Below are 13,909 nucleotides of genomic sequence, written 5' to 3' on the forward strand. Positions count from 1 at the left end.
CCTGGAGAATCCCATGGACTATGGAGCCTGGCGGGCTACATTCTATGGGGTCGCAAAGAGTCAGACACGACTGAGCAACTCACACACACACACACACACACACAATCTACCACTTTGCATCTTTCTGAATTCTTTCTGCCCTGAGACATGAAGAATTGGAGTTCCTCAGAGCTCCCCTCTCCCCAGATGCATTTTTTTCCAGTTTCAGAGGAGCTGGAGCAGGCCTTGACAGCCAGGCCAGTTATTGAACATCCAGACCCTGTGCAGTAAGCAGGAACTATCTCACTATCAGGTTGTATCTCCCACTGCCCACCTGCCTCTGACACTTCCATACCCTTCTCTTTCCTCCTCCTCCAATCGCCAACCAAGATGCCCACTCCCACAGATGTGGGAGTGTAAATTATCTGATTATCTAGTATGATGGCAGCAGTCTAGACTTGGAATCAGAAGACCTGGGTTTGAAGCCACTTGGCATTCACTGGCTGTATGACCCAAGGCTATCTCGCACTTCTCTCATCTGTCAAATGGGTTAAATGAGAGTCAAAGAGAGACTGAAATTATGAGAATCAAATATGTTAACAGTGAACTTCTCTATAATACTACAGTTATGATGATGATCAAAGTAATTTACACACTGACCAATGTGAATGACCATTAGATGGCCCTGCTCCTTCAGTTCACTCAGATGTGTCCAACTCTTTGCAGCTCCATGGACTGCAGCACGCCAGGTCCCCCTGTCCATCACCAACTCCGAGTTTACTCAAACTCCTGTCCATTGAGTCGGTGATGCCATCCAACCAGCTCATCCTTTGTCGTCCCCTTCTCCTCCCACCTTCAATCTTTCCCAGCATCAGGGGTTTTTTCAATGAGTTAGTTCTTCGCATCAGGTGGCCAAAATACTGGAGTTGCAGCTTCAGCATCAGTCCTTCCAATGAATGTTTAGGACTGATTTCTTTTAGGATGGACTGGTTGGATCTCCTTGCAGTCCAAGGAACTCTCAACAGTCTTCTCCAACACCACAGTTCAAAAGCATCAATTCTTCAGCACTCAGCTTTCTTTATAGTCCAACTCTCACATCCATACATGACTACTAGAAAAACCAGAGCTCTGACTAGATGGACCTTTGTTGGCAAAGTAATGTCATGTTTATCTTTAAAACGGAAAGTTTGTCAAATCAGATGAATCTCTTATTGGTGCACTCCGCTCAACCAATTCTTCTGGCCCCTTTAAGGGAGTCTGGGGTGAGTCAGCCCTTTCATTCCTACCTTATTTTTATTTCAAAGACAAACATGGCTTCCAGGATGGAGGAAGATAAGCAAGCATCATTTCCATTAGTTCTTGGCCCACTTTTTATACCTGGCACCTGGGTGCATTGAGGCTGCCCAGACCAAAAGTCCATACTTAACATTTTGAAATAAATAACTCTAAGGACTAAAGTCTGGGATGACCTGAGATTGGCTGATTGAGTACCTGGCGTCATAAAATTCTGTGTTGAACAGTCACAAATCAAAGCTGGGGAATTGGTAATTATCTACAGAGAACAGAAACCTGCCTGAAGTCCTTGAAATCTGTTTCTTCATTCGTTTCTTACACATCTTGACTTTTCACTGTCACTTCTACTACTAACTTCCATGTAACACTACAAATGGGTCTTCCCAGGTGGCTCAGAGGTAAGGAATTCACCCGCCAAGAAGACACAGGAGATATGCGTTTGATCCCTGGGTGGGGAAGATCCCCTGGAGGAGGAAATGGCAACCCACTTCAGTATTCTTGCCTGGGAAATCCCATGGACAGGAGCCTGGTTGACTGCAGTCTGTGGGGTTGAAAAGGGTGAGACATGAATAAGCACGCATGTGTACAATACCACAAACAGGTTAATTAGTAAAATATGTGGTTCCCTTCCTTCCTCCTCCTCTCCTTCCTTTTTCCCCTTTTTCCATGTTTTAGTAATTGTGAAATATCAGCTTAAAACATCAGTTTAAAAAAACAATTAAAAAAACCCTCACTAAATGTCAAGTTTTCTACATTCTTTTGTGCCTGTGATTATATTATGTGACAAGAAACCATCTCGAGGTGATAATTAGATTTTATCTGTGAGTAATGGTGGCAAGATGGGAGTAAGTGGGAGTGTCAACATGTGACAAAAAAAAAAAAGACAATCCACATGATTAGCTTGGAAAAAAATTACTCAAACAGGTGGCTGGGGTTACTATCTAATCGAGGAAAATTCTGACCCTTCGATGAAGTGGTCAGACATTTTACTTGTCCCTCTATGGCCAGAAATTCAGGAATGTAGATTACAGCAAGACAAAAAGCAGAAAGTAAACTGATAAATGAAATGTTCAGTATTTCTGTTGGTGATCATCATCATAGAGAACAAGACAGACCAGAAAGATACCTCCCACTTCTTTTTTCCCACAAGTTTTCACAGATGGTTATATTAGCTGTTTCCAAACTTACACAGGATCTGGGGCTGGAGGCAATGAAATTTAGCAGCAGTGCTGGTGTAAAAAGTGATAAGGCTTTGGCTCCAAGTAACACCTCTCAATCTGTCCAACAACGACAATAGAAAACTTGCTTCAGGCAGGCTGGTGTCCCACATTTTTATTTGCCCCCAGAAAAATGTCCTGAATTTCACAGCTGTTCACGGTAACCTGACCTGATTGTACATACCTTCTCTCTGTTTTCCCACTGGTTAAATGAAGTTATGCAAAGGCGCAGACAAAAGCAAAGCAGGAAGCCTCCCACACTAGAAGTGGAAGATAAGAATCACAGAAGCCGGAATGGCTTTTACTGAAGGGCATTTCAAAGCCAGTGGAGGCATATATGGCATATTTGTAAATCTTCCCAATGTGTGTATAAACATATACTTTCACACATCAAGACTAGATCTGTTCCTGACCCAGAGATCTGTTCCTGATCCAAACTAGATCTGTTCCTGACATCTGAGAACAAAGTGAAAGCAACCAAATCATAGAAGATACATATGTCCAATGTATGCAACAGATGAAGGAGTATTACCTGTAATTAGCAAGAGCTAAGAGCTAAGACGTAACGTACTAGAAAAACAGGAGGAGGAAACATATAGGAAGATCACAGAGGGGAAAAAAGTACAAATGGCTAGTGATATAACATATCTGCTAAGTACAGCAGTGATCAGAGTCAGATGGAGAAAATACAAATGGCTGAAGATACAAAACACCTGCTAAGTATAGCAGTGATCATAGAAATGTAAAACTAAAGACCATCTATCCATCTTTCTGAGCCAGGAAGAAGTAGAAAACATGAACATGCCAATCACAAGCACTGAAATTGAAACTGTGATTTTAAAACTCACAATAAACAAAAGTCCAGCACCTGATGGCTTCACAGTCTAATTCTATCAGACATTTAGAGAAGAGCTAACACCTATCCTTTCGAAATTGTTCCTAAAAACTGCAGAGGATGGAAAATTTCCAAACTCATTCTATGAGGCCACCATCACCCTGGTACTAAAACCAGACAAAGATACCACAAAAAAAGAAAACTACAGATAATCTATCCATCTTAAACTAGCAAAAGCTAAAAATGTTGGTCGTTTTCGGTCCTGGGGAGGGTGTGGGGAAATGGGTGCTCCCACATTCTCCTGGGTGTGTACATTTGTACAAACTTCAGAAGAAAATATGTAGCACCTATTAGATTTTAAAGACTGATCACTGTTGATTTGGGCATATTCTCATGGAAATAAACCCACATGTTCAGAAAGACATACATGTCCAAGGTTCACTGAACATTGTTTGTAAAATCAAAAGCACAGCAGAAAATGCAATGTTTATCAACAGGGAAGTGCTTATCCAAAATATGATAGAGCTAGACTGAAATTTTATTCAAACTTTAAAATGAGAGAAAATCATGTACATTGACACAAAAGAATGTTCAAGAAACTTTTGACTACAAGATACAGTTTGCATAGATTATGCATACATAATCCCAAATTTGTGAAGAAGAAAAAAAATGATTTCTATATATTCGCGTGTATTTCTACAGTAGTAGTCTAAAAGGACACCAGCTGAAAACAGATGAGGTTGAGGGTATGTGAGAGAAAACTATACTTCTTTCATTCATATCTGCATCAAGAATGTGTTATGCATTTTAGTGATGGAAAAAATATAAACTGATTTTACTGAGGCTGGAAAAGTGGAAAACAGTTATTTTGGTACTTCTTCAATCTCAATGTGAATTGCTGAGGTTAGATGAGGACATTCTAAAGGTCATTGATTAGTTCAGCTGCTTTCACATAATATTAACTTTAGAAGGACTTCCCGGGTGGTTCAGTGGCTAAGACTCCAAGCTACCAATACAGGGGGCCTGAGTTCAATCCCTAGTCAGGGAACTAGATCCTATGTCCCACATGCTACAAGTTCGTACTGGAACTAAAGGATCCTGAGTGCCACAACCAATACCCAGTGCAGCCAAATAAACAAACAAATATCCTTTAAAAACACTGACTTTAGAGGGTCCACTAATTTGCTAATTATTCTGTCAACTTAAAAATATTCAGAACCTAAAAATTGAGTTATGTTTTATTCGGCAGGAATTTTTAGGACTTCAAGCCTGGGAGGCAGCATTTCAAGTGACCCTGTTCTGAGGAGGTTGTGGGTGGGGAGCGGGGCAGAGGAAGGGGAAGCCAGGTTACACAGATGTCTTGCAACAAAGGGCAGATATTCTGAACTCAAAAGATTATCGTCGATTAAAGGAAAACCATGTGTCCCAAGTTAAGGCATTTAGTGCTTTTCTACATATAGGCTTCCCTCATAGCTCAGCCAGTAACAAAACCTCCTTCAATGCAGGAGACCCGGGTTTGATTATTGGGTGGTGAAGATCCCCTGGAGAAGGAAATGGCAACCCACTCCAGTATTCTTGCCCAGGAAATCCCATGGACAGAAGGATCCTGGCAGGCTACCGTCCATGGAGTCACTGAGTCGGACACGACTTAGCAACTAAATCATGTGTGGGAAGATGCAACAGTCTGGGCTCACTGCAATCGTTCCTCTGATATGTACCCCAGCTCTCTGGGGCCGGTATCCTGATGTCTCCATATCATTAGTTTCCTCCGGGCTCACCTAGGGAGTGGCCACAGTCTGATGGCTGCTAGGTGGCAGGTATTTGCTTTCTGAGTTCCCTCCGGGTTTACCAACTCACCATCCAGTGCTGACTGCAATCACTGGTGACTGTGGCATTCTTTGTTTACTAATATGGCAGGAAATATTCCATTTATCACCACCCATTAACTAAGGGAGTGGAAAGGAAGAGGCAGACACCCCAGCCCTGTCAGACCTGTGGCCTCACTCTTCATCAGATATTGGTACAAAGCGGCTGTCTCCCCAAGTCCACGTTCCACATTTACTTCATCAGATAATTTGGAACCCCTCTGCCCGAGTCGCCCACTAACTTACCATCTCACCCAGAGAAAAACTGACATCAGTGAAACACTCTATAGAGGCCCATGGCCTGCTATTGCTCTTCCCAACTCACTCTATCCTTCAGGTCTCTTTTCTGTTCCACAGACGCAGAAAATAGCCTTACCTCTGAGCCTTCACCCTGTCCATTCCCTCTGCCCCTCAGGTATCTCGCCATCACTTCTCAGAGCTTTCCCCGGTGGTGCCTTCTCAGTGAGGCTCGTCTTGACTATCATATCTAAGGTCGCAATCTCCACACCTCCACCCTAGTATTCCCTGTCTGTCCCTCTTACACTTTATTATCACCACCTTTTTTATTTTCCCAAGAGAGTAGATTTAAAAAAAATCTATTTGGCTGCACTGGCCAAATAGTTGCAGCGTGTGTGCTTAATTCAAAACACGCAGCAGGCAGGTTCTAGTTCCCTGACCAGGGATCAAACCTACGCTCCCTACATTGGGAGCTTGGAGTCTTAACCACTGCACCACCAGGGAAGTCCCTATTATCACCTCTATTATTTTTAAATTTATTTCATTTACTGTCTCTCTCCAGTGACAAAGATTTTCTCCATGATCAAACTTTAGCCAGGCCCCTCTGAGCCCTCTTCCTGACTTGGCCTCAACCTTAGCCTACAGACATTTAATAAAACACTCACCTAGTTTCTAACAGCTCAAGGACGTCCCTGCTTCCCTAGGACGACCCTAGTCCCCCTTAAAGTGCCTGCCTAAGAAAACTCAAGGCTGCCAAAGAATTTACTGTTTGTTCCAACCAATCTGAACATAGGGCCCCCTGACTTCCAGCCTCTGGTTGGGGGAAGATTCTGAGCAGTAATATTCTAGGCAGTTGGGAAAAGAGTCCAGGATGGTCAGAACTCAACTTCACTTTGTACAGAGGTGACTGGGTGTTTTAAAGCAGGGTTCCCTAACCTCCCAGATCTAATGCCTGATGATTTGAGGTGGAGCTGATGAACTAAAAATAGAAATAAAGTGGAACTTCCATAGTGGTAAGCAATAAGCACCAGCAAACAAGCCCAAATGGGTTTCACATGCACCAACCCCCCTTTTTCACACTTTTTGTGATTTTTTTAAATTTCCCAACTCTACTAAGCCCCTGCCTACCTCCCGCCTTGCTCCCTCCTCTTCCTTTAAAACTGCAGTCCCTAACCATCTTGGCACCAGAGACTGATTTCATGGAAAACAGATTTTCTATGGACTGAGGTGGGGGTGATGGTTTGGGGATGATTCAAGTGCATTACATTTATTGTTACTTTATTTCTATTATTATTACATCAACTCCACCTCAGATCATCAGGCCTTAGATCTGAGAGGCTGGGGACCCCTGCTTTAAAACACCCAGCCACCTCTGTACAAAGTGAAGTTGAGTTCGGTCCATCCTGAACTCTTTTCCCCATTGCCTAGAATGTCACTGCTCAGAATCTGTATTGGAGAAGGAAATGGCAACCCACTCCAGTGTTCTTGCCTGGAGAATCCCAGGGATGGGGGAGCCTGGTGGGCTTCCATCTACGGGGTCGCACAGAGTCAGACATGACTGAAGCGACTTAGCAGCAGCAGAATCTTTCCTTTCAACTTTAACTAGCACCAGGCTTTGTTTATCTTTAACATTCCCTGCTGCAATATAGGCTCCAAGGGCTGGATTTTGTTTTCTTACTGGCACATGGTAAAGACTCAGTAAATACCTGCTGAACATCATTGACGGATCAATAAATGTGCATGGGCTTGAGTCCTGAGGGCACATTTCCAGGTTGGGGTAAGCATGTTTAAGCATTTAGATTAAATACAGTGCTCACTTCACTCCTTAAATACCTGGCAAGTGACAGGTGTCTGACTCTCACAGATCATTCCAGTCTTCCTATGCTCCCTACACTTGTCTGATTTATTGTATTTAATCCTGATAAAGCACCATCTTCTACATGCTTTATATCCTCCATAAATGAACACAACCGAGCACTGAATACCATGCTAATGAGTGGTTACTGAAAGGGACCATGTGAAAAGTATTGCTTCATAGGAAGACTTTTACTCTGGGTGGTTATTTCCTCCACACCCCACCCTTTATTTCCATCCGTGGCGCTGGTTTTGAAACTACCCTTCAACCTAATTCCCCCTGTGCCTCTCTGGGTTTCCATTCCCCCAACTTCAGTGAAAAATGCTTTCACTGTGAATTCCAGTAACTTCCTTCCAATCCAATGAGGTCTTTAAAGTGTTGATTCTTTAGGTTCTCGTAGGTGATCTGAATACTCCTAACCTCCCTCACCATACCTTTCTCCCTTATCCTACTCACTGGCTTCTCACCATTTCTAGGTGCCTGCAAGTTGTCCCAACTACAATCTATCACTTCCAAAACGTGCTTTATATGCAACAACTGTAAGTGAGGCATTATGGAGATTACAAAAGTCTAGAACGCAAATGCTGCACTCAAAGAGAAAGGAGACAGTCTATAGCTCATGAGAAGTTCGAGTTTATTGCATACTTGTTGCTTTAATTATTGGTTGGGACTTACCTGGTGGTTCAGTGGCTAAGCCTTTGTGCTCCCAATGTAGATGGCCCGGGTTTGATCCCTGATCGGGGAAGCTGATCCTACATGCCGCAATTAAGAATTCTCATGACGCAACTAGAGATCCTATGTACTACAATGAAGATGGAAGATCTTGTGTGCCACAATTAAGACCCAGCACAGCCAAATAAATGTACCTTGTTAAATATTTGTTGAATGAAGTGGTTACATAGGAAAATTCGGGCATTACCCAAGGCAATAATAAACTGTCACATGATGGACACCATAAATCAGAGTTCTCCATTAGAGCTGTAGCTTCTCCCCACTGTTGTACTTCTTATTTCTGAAGGGTATTTTCTGCAGGATTGTAACATCAACCACTGTTGACAAGCCCAATGTATCTTCTTATCACATCCTCAAATCTGCCTGTTATCCAGCGTCCTCATGATTCTCAGAGGCACCACCAACATTCTGATTCTCAGGTGCATCTTAGTATCTGCAGTCTCCTTAGAAGGAGGTCCATTCCCAGCCCATCAGAGCAGAAGTTCCTGAAGCCTCCCTTCCTTCTCAGGTCTATGAGAAGCCTGGTCTGGGAGTCAATAACCTCAGCTCCAGTCCCCTTCAGCCCCTCCCTCTTCTCTAGAAAAGGCACCACAGAGACTGAGAAATGAGGAATGAAAAGTACTCCACAGAAGTAAAGCTTTTCAAAAGTATGACCTAAGTGGATGCATGGATGGGGGTGGGGGGGATGGGAGGACCAGTAGGGAGGGGATATGTATATATATAGAGCTAATTCACTTTGTTATACAGCGTTGTATGTAATATACCTCAATTTAAAAAAGAAAGAAAAAAGTATAAAAGAAAAGAAAATATAAAAGCTGAATAGCTTTTACTCTTGTCTTTTCATATTTGCGGTAATGCCATCTCAAAAACTGGATTCGGGTCTTGAGTATCAAGTGAATAAAGTGTTCTAATGTTAAGTTAAAAAAAAAAATCCTGGATTAAAGTTTAAAATTCTAGGTCAAAGGGTACAAATTTCTAATAATCATTTCACAACACAAACCTCAAACATTATGTTGTACACCTAAAACTAATACAGAGTTACATGAAAATTACATCTCAAAACAGATTCTATCTCCATCTCTTCATCCTACTATCTGAAAACCTGCTAGACACTAGACACAAAAAGCCTTTACAGATAAAATTCCAGGAGCCAATTCACATGGGCAGTCTTGCAGCAAACTATCCTGCAAGGTGGAAGTTCTAAAGGCTCCCTCTCACTAAATCTTTCAGCGTTTCCACCGACTATAAATAATGTATAGTCAGGCTTACCAAACAGGAAAGCCAGACCAGACTTTCAAGCAGCACAGAAGTTTCCATGGATAGAACTGTAAGCTACATTAGTGCTAGAAGGAATCCATCCTTAAAATAGTTGACAAGCTGAATGAAAGCTATCCACGGAGGCTTGCTTCTCAAAGTGAGGTTCATGGACCACCAGCGTCAGCCAAACTTAGAAGTTTATTTTAAAAAACGCAGAAGCTTCATCTCCACCCCAACTGAATTTCAACGAGATCCTCGGTGATTCATAAGGGCAGTAACGTTTGAGAAATTGAATACTGTAACCCTGTCACCTAAGTCAAATGTGGACACCGGTGACAGCTCGGATGCACTGTAACATCACCCCTTCTAGAAGAAAATGCTTCCCGGCGGGGCTGACTGGGACTCTACATTGTTTGGGGCCTGTCTTTGTTGCCTGTTGACTATGAACAGGGCAGCGAGGTGAGGACGGCTGAAAAACCACAGCCTGGGATTAAGAGCTTCCTTGCTGATGCCCAGGGACCAGCTGAATCATATCAAGACACCTCCACCCGCGTCCTCAGTAAGAGTTCAACACAGGTGAGCGCCTGCAAACGTGATCAAGGCAGGACCTGGAGCAAAAAGAGTAGCAGGTGAAGGATGTGCGGGAGCGCAGAAGAGAAGGCAGGCGTGGCAGCCACGCCCACAGCGGGAAGCGGGATGGGGGGGGACTTTCACACACGGGCTGTGATGTACAAGGTAGGTTTTTCAGCATCAGAAAGTTCAAAACACCTTGTTTCTCCTTCTGCAGCTGTCTGGCAGCTGCTGGTGCCTCCAGTGTATTCCCATCTTGCCATCGCCTGAGGCCACCGACATTTTCCAGATCCCAGCCCTCTGGGAATTTGTCAGCTGCCTAAAGAGACATCATCCCAGTGAAAAATTACCCACTTTGAGGATCTTAGTTCACTAACCGGGGATTGAACCAGCATCCCCTGCATAGGAAGCATGGAGTCTTACCTCTTTACCTCTAGTGCCACCTGGGAAGCTGATATTCCATGATAGGTTATTACAAAATATTGAGTATATTTTCTTGTACTACACAGTTAATCCTTGTTGCTTATCTATTTTATTTATTTATTTGGTTTTTTTTTTTTTTTTGCTTATCTATTTTATATATAGTACTTACATCTGTTAATCCCTTATTCCTAATCTGGAAGATTCCTAGTGGTCTCCATCCACCACACTCTTTTTCTTCTTTCCGACCTTAACAGGCATTAGCTTTTCTCTGTCGCTTCCCAGAAGCCCAGGAGTTCCTCACCTTGATAGTCTTATGGTACACTGAGGCAACTGTTGGTGGGTTTCCACATTCTAAGCATCTCTAATCTAAGAACCACCCTCTCTATACCTTTAAGAGTGCATCCCACATGATGGATACAGCTAGTGATGCAAATGAGTACCTGGCCCAGGCTGGGCATTCGAAATTGGGGTCCAGGGACGTTGAGGAGTCTCTGCTCTCCCTGAAGACAAGTGAACATAGACACTCTGAGGAGGCCTGTGCTCCTAACAGCAGAGAAATCTGGTATGAGAGGATGCATGGATGGATGGAGGCATGAATGGACAGAAAGATTATAGATAGACTGATTGATAGATATGGCCCTAGAAAGAAAAAGTGATGGAAAGATAAAGAAACAGTGCCTTTCTTGGCCACAGGCAACTTATCAGTTGCTGGTTCTAGGTCTTCACAACACACAGCTCTGTTTATTGGTTTTGAACAGCTCTTGGATCCTTATACAAACAGAAACTCTTCTTTCAAACAAGGGAGTCTCTATTACTGGCTATGGAAAATTGTTCATTTTGAGCAAATCCTTGCTGTCACTTAATAACCCTCTCATTCATGTCTTACTGAATCTCTCCCACAAATGTCACATTGTCTTCTTTACTTCCTCAGCCTCAGAGTCACTATATCAATGGTCCAAACTGACCTACTTGGTCAGCACATATGACCTCGCATGAAGTATTACTATAAAGTCATACAAATGACTTAGATATCCATATGATTGTTATTCCCACCAAAATAATCATACTGGGAAACTATAAATGTATTCCCACAATGTGGTCAATACCCCAGCCATTTCTGGAATGTCTCTTCAAATCTTCCTTACTGACAGTAAATCTATGTCTCATGATTTTTAGAAACAGTTACAATTGTGCTGTAATCGGGGCAAGTGGATAAAATGAAGGATCGAATATTTTAATCATAAAGTTTGTTTTCCCCAATAGAATCCTAATTGAAATAAGGATATCTTCCATAATTGGAATAAGCAGATGACAATTCTAAAAGACAATACACATGTGAAGTCACACATGTTTTGTGCTGTTACATTTGTTAAATATAAATCACATTCTTTGTCATCATCACATCTTTCTGTACCCTTCATCCAGAGGAGAGAAATCTAAGATTTATAAAGCCCAGTAGGTTGGAGAAGAGGGGTTTAATGAATGTTTGTTACTGATGTTTAGGTTTCTTAATTATTATCTAATTTAAATGAGACCTGTAAAAAAATAGATGCCATTCAGGTAGGTAAAAATATACATGAAGGCAAACGATTACAGACCAACCCTAACTGCCTGAATCATGGCCATAAATTATATGTCACATACTTAAAATATGTGAGCTGCCAATCAAAACTGAAGCATCGTACCAATGATATTCCTGCCCTGGTCGTAGCCCTGAGCTCTGGAGATAGATAATGCATTTTTCTTCAAGTCACAAGTTTCTTCCTGTTGCGAGGGATAAGCAATAGCTACTTTTTCTCAAGCTTTCACAGAGGCATCGAGAAACTGCTAAGTAAGGGATATAAATGTCAAGTTTTAGCCAATAGGTCACACAGTGAGCTAGATCTCAGAAACCCTTCTAAGGGCAAGCCATGCAACCCACTTCTCTGTGCAAATTTCAGCTAGTGTGATCAAAGATAATGAGTCACCGGTAGAGGATTTCAAAAACACTAAAGCTGCTTCAGGGTTTTCTTCTTGAGCTTTGCTGTAACTGAAACTACATTTGTACTTTGAGACAAGACAGGGCTATGGGGCATGAATTCAACACATGACTCCAAGATTGAGTAGTTTTAGGTTAAAAGATCAAGCCTCGGTAATGAAAACTGAAGCACGCTTGTCTGAAAATACTGGATCCCAGAATCCCATTAGAGTGAATTCAAATGTGTTGTTTATACTAGAAACATGAAGTGTTGGGTAGACCTTAAAATAGACAACTGCTTGAGGCTTGAAAATGATCTTTTGATAGAAATAGATGGGTATTCTGATGATCTTGCTCAGAATAGTATTTATAGAGTAAAACGTGACTGGATTTCTTCCCTGGTGGTAGAGGGTACATATGAGTCATTTTCTTTGAGGGGCGATGGCTGTGCGCTAGGTCTAATGGGGTAAGGACAAGAGTGTGAGCTTTGAAGTCATCAAAATGTATCAGTTCTACCTGCGGGACTTGGGTGGATTGCTCCATTTTTCTGAAACCAGTTTTGTTATTTAAAACGTGGCGCTGAGGGACTTCCTCGGTGGTCCAGCGGTTAGGACTCCTCGCTGCGCCGCATGAGGCACAGGTTCAATCCCTGGTTGGGGAGCTAGGATCCTACATATCACGTGGGGCAGCAAAAAAAAAAAAAAAAAAAAAATGGAGCTGATACATAGCGATGTCACAGGGTGGCTATAAAGACGAAACGTGATAGCGTGTGTAAATAATGCAGGACTGGTTTTGCCTGAGCGTTCACTTCCTTCTCAGCCCTCCTGCCCACACTCTTGCATGCAACCCCCTGCAGGGAGGCTGCAGACTCTGGCTTACTTGGGCTCCATCAGCACCAGCCCACGGCGGGACTGACATTCACCATCTTCCTTTCACAAGCTACTTCTATGAAGATGTTGTGAAGCAAGGTTTGCACGATACTCCCAAGGAAACGCTCCGTGTCTCACTAACTGCTCTTCGAAAACACTCTGGTTGCAGAAAGCAACTCAATACTGTAAAGCAATTATCCTTCAATTAAAAATAAATAAAAAAAAACACTCCAGTTAGAGTTTTTGTGTGCGTGTTCTAAGCCTTAGAGAATCATAACTTCTATCCAACTTTCCATTCATTTTTTTAAAAAATCAGTTTGCCTAGTTTTTTGATTTACAACTTCATGTTAAAAGAACTGACTTTTAGGGACTTCTCTGGCAGTGGAGTGGTTAAGACTCTGCACTTCCAATGCAAGGGGTTCAGGTTCGATCCCTGCTTGGGGAACTAAGATCCCACGTGATGCATGGCCTGCCTAAAAAAAAAAAAAAAAAAAAAAACGGAAAGAAAAAAAAAACCACACTAACAACAGCCTGACTTTTAGGGAATACATGCATTAAGTCTATAAATATTTAGTAAGCACCTACTGTATACCAGGCCCCATGCCTGGCACTGACAATGAAAAAAATCAATAAAACATAGTTTGTTTTCAGCGCTGTTACAGCATGAGGAAGGACGCGCAGTTAACGCACCACAGTAAGTCCTGTGATGGACGCGGGCCTGAGGTGCCACCACTTACACGACACTTAAAGTGCAAAAGCACCTTCACAGTGTCAGCCTCCCATGAACCCTATAGGCTGGGTGTCACCATTACTAATCGTT

The sequence above is a fragment of the Muntiacus reevesi genome, chromosome 3, assembly GCF_963930625.1.
Source record: "Muntiacus reevesi chromosome 3, mMunRee1.1, whole genome shotgun sequence".
Taxonomy (NCBI): domain Eukaryota; kingdom Metazoa; phylum Chordata; class Mammalia; order Artiodactyla; family Cervidae; genus Muntiacus; species Muntiacus reevesi.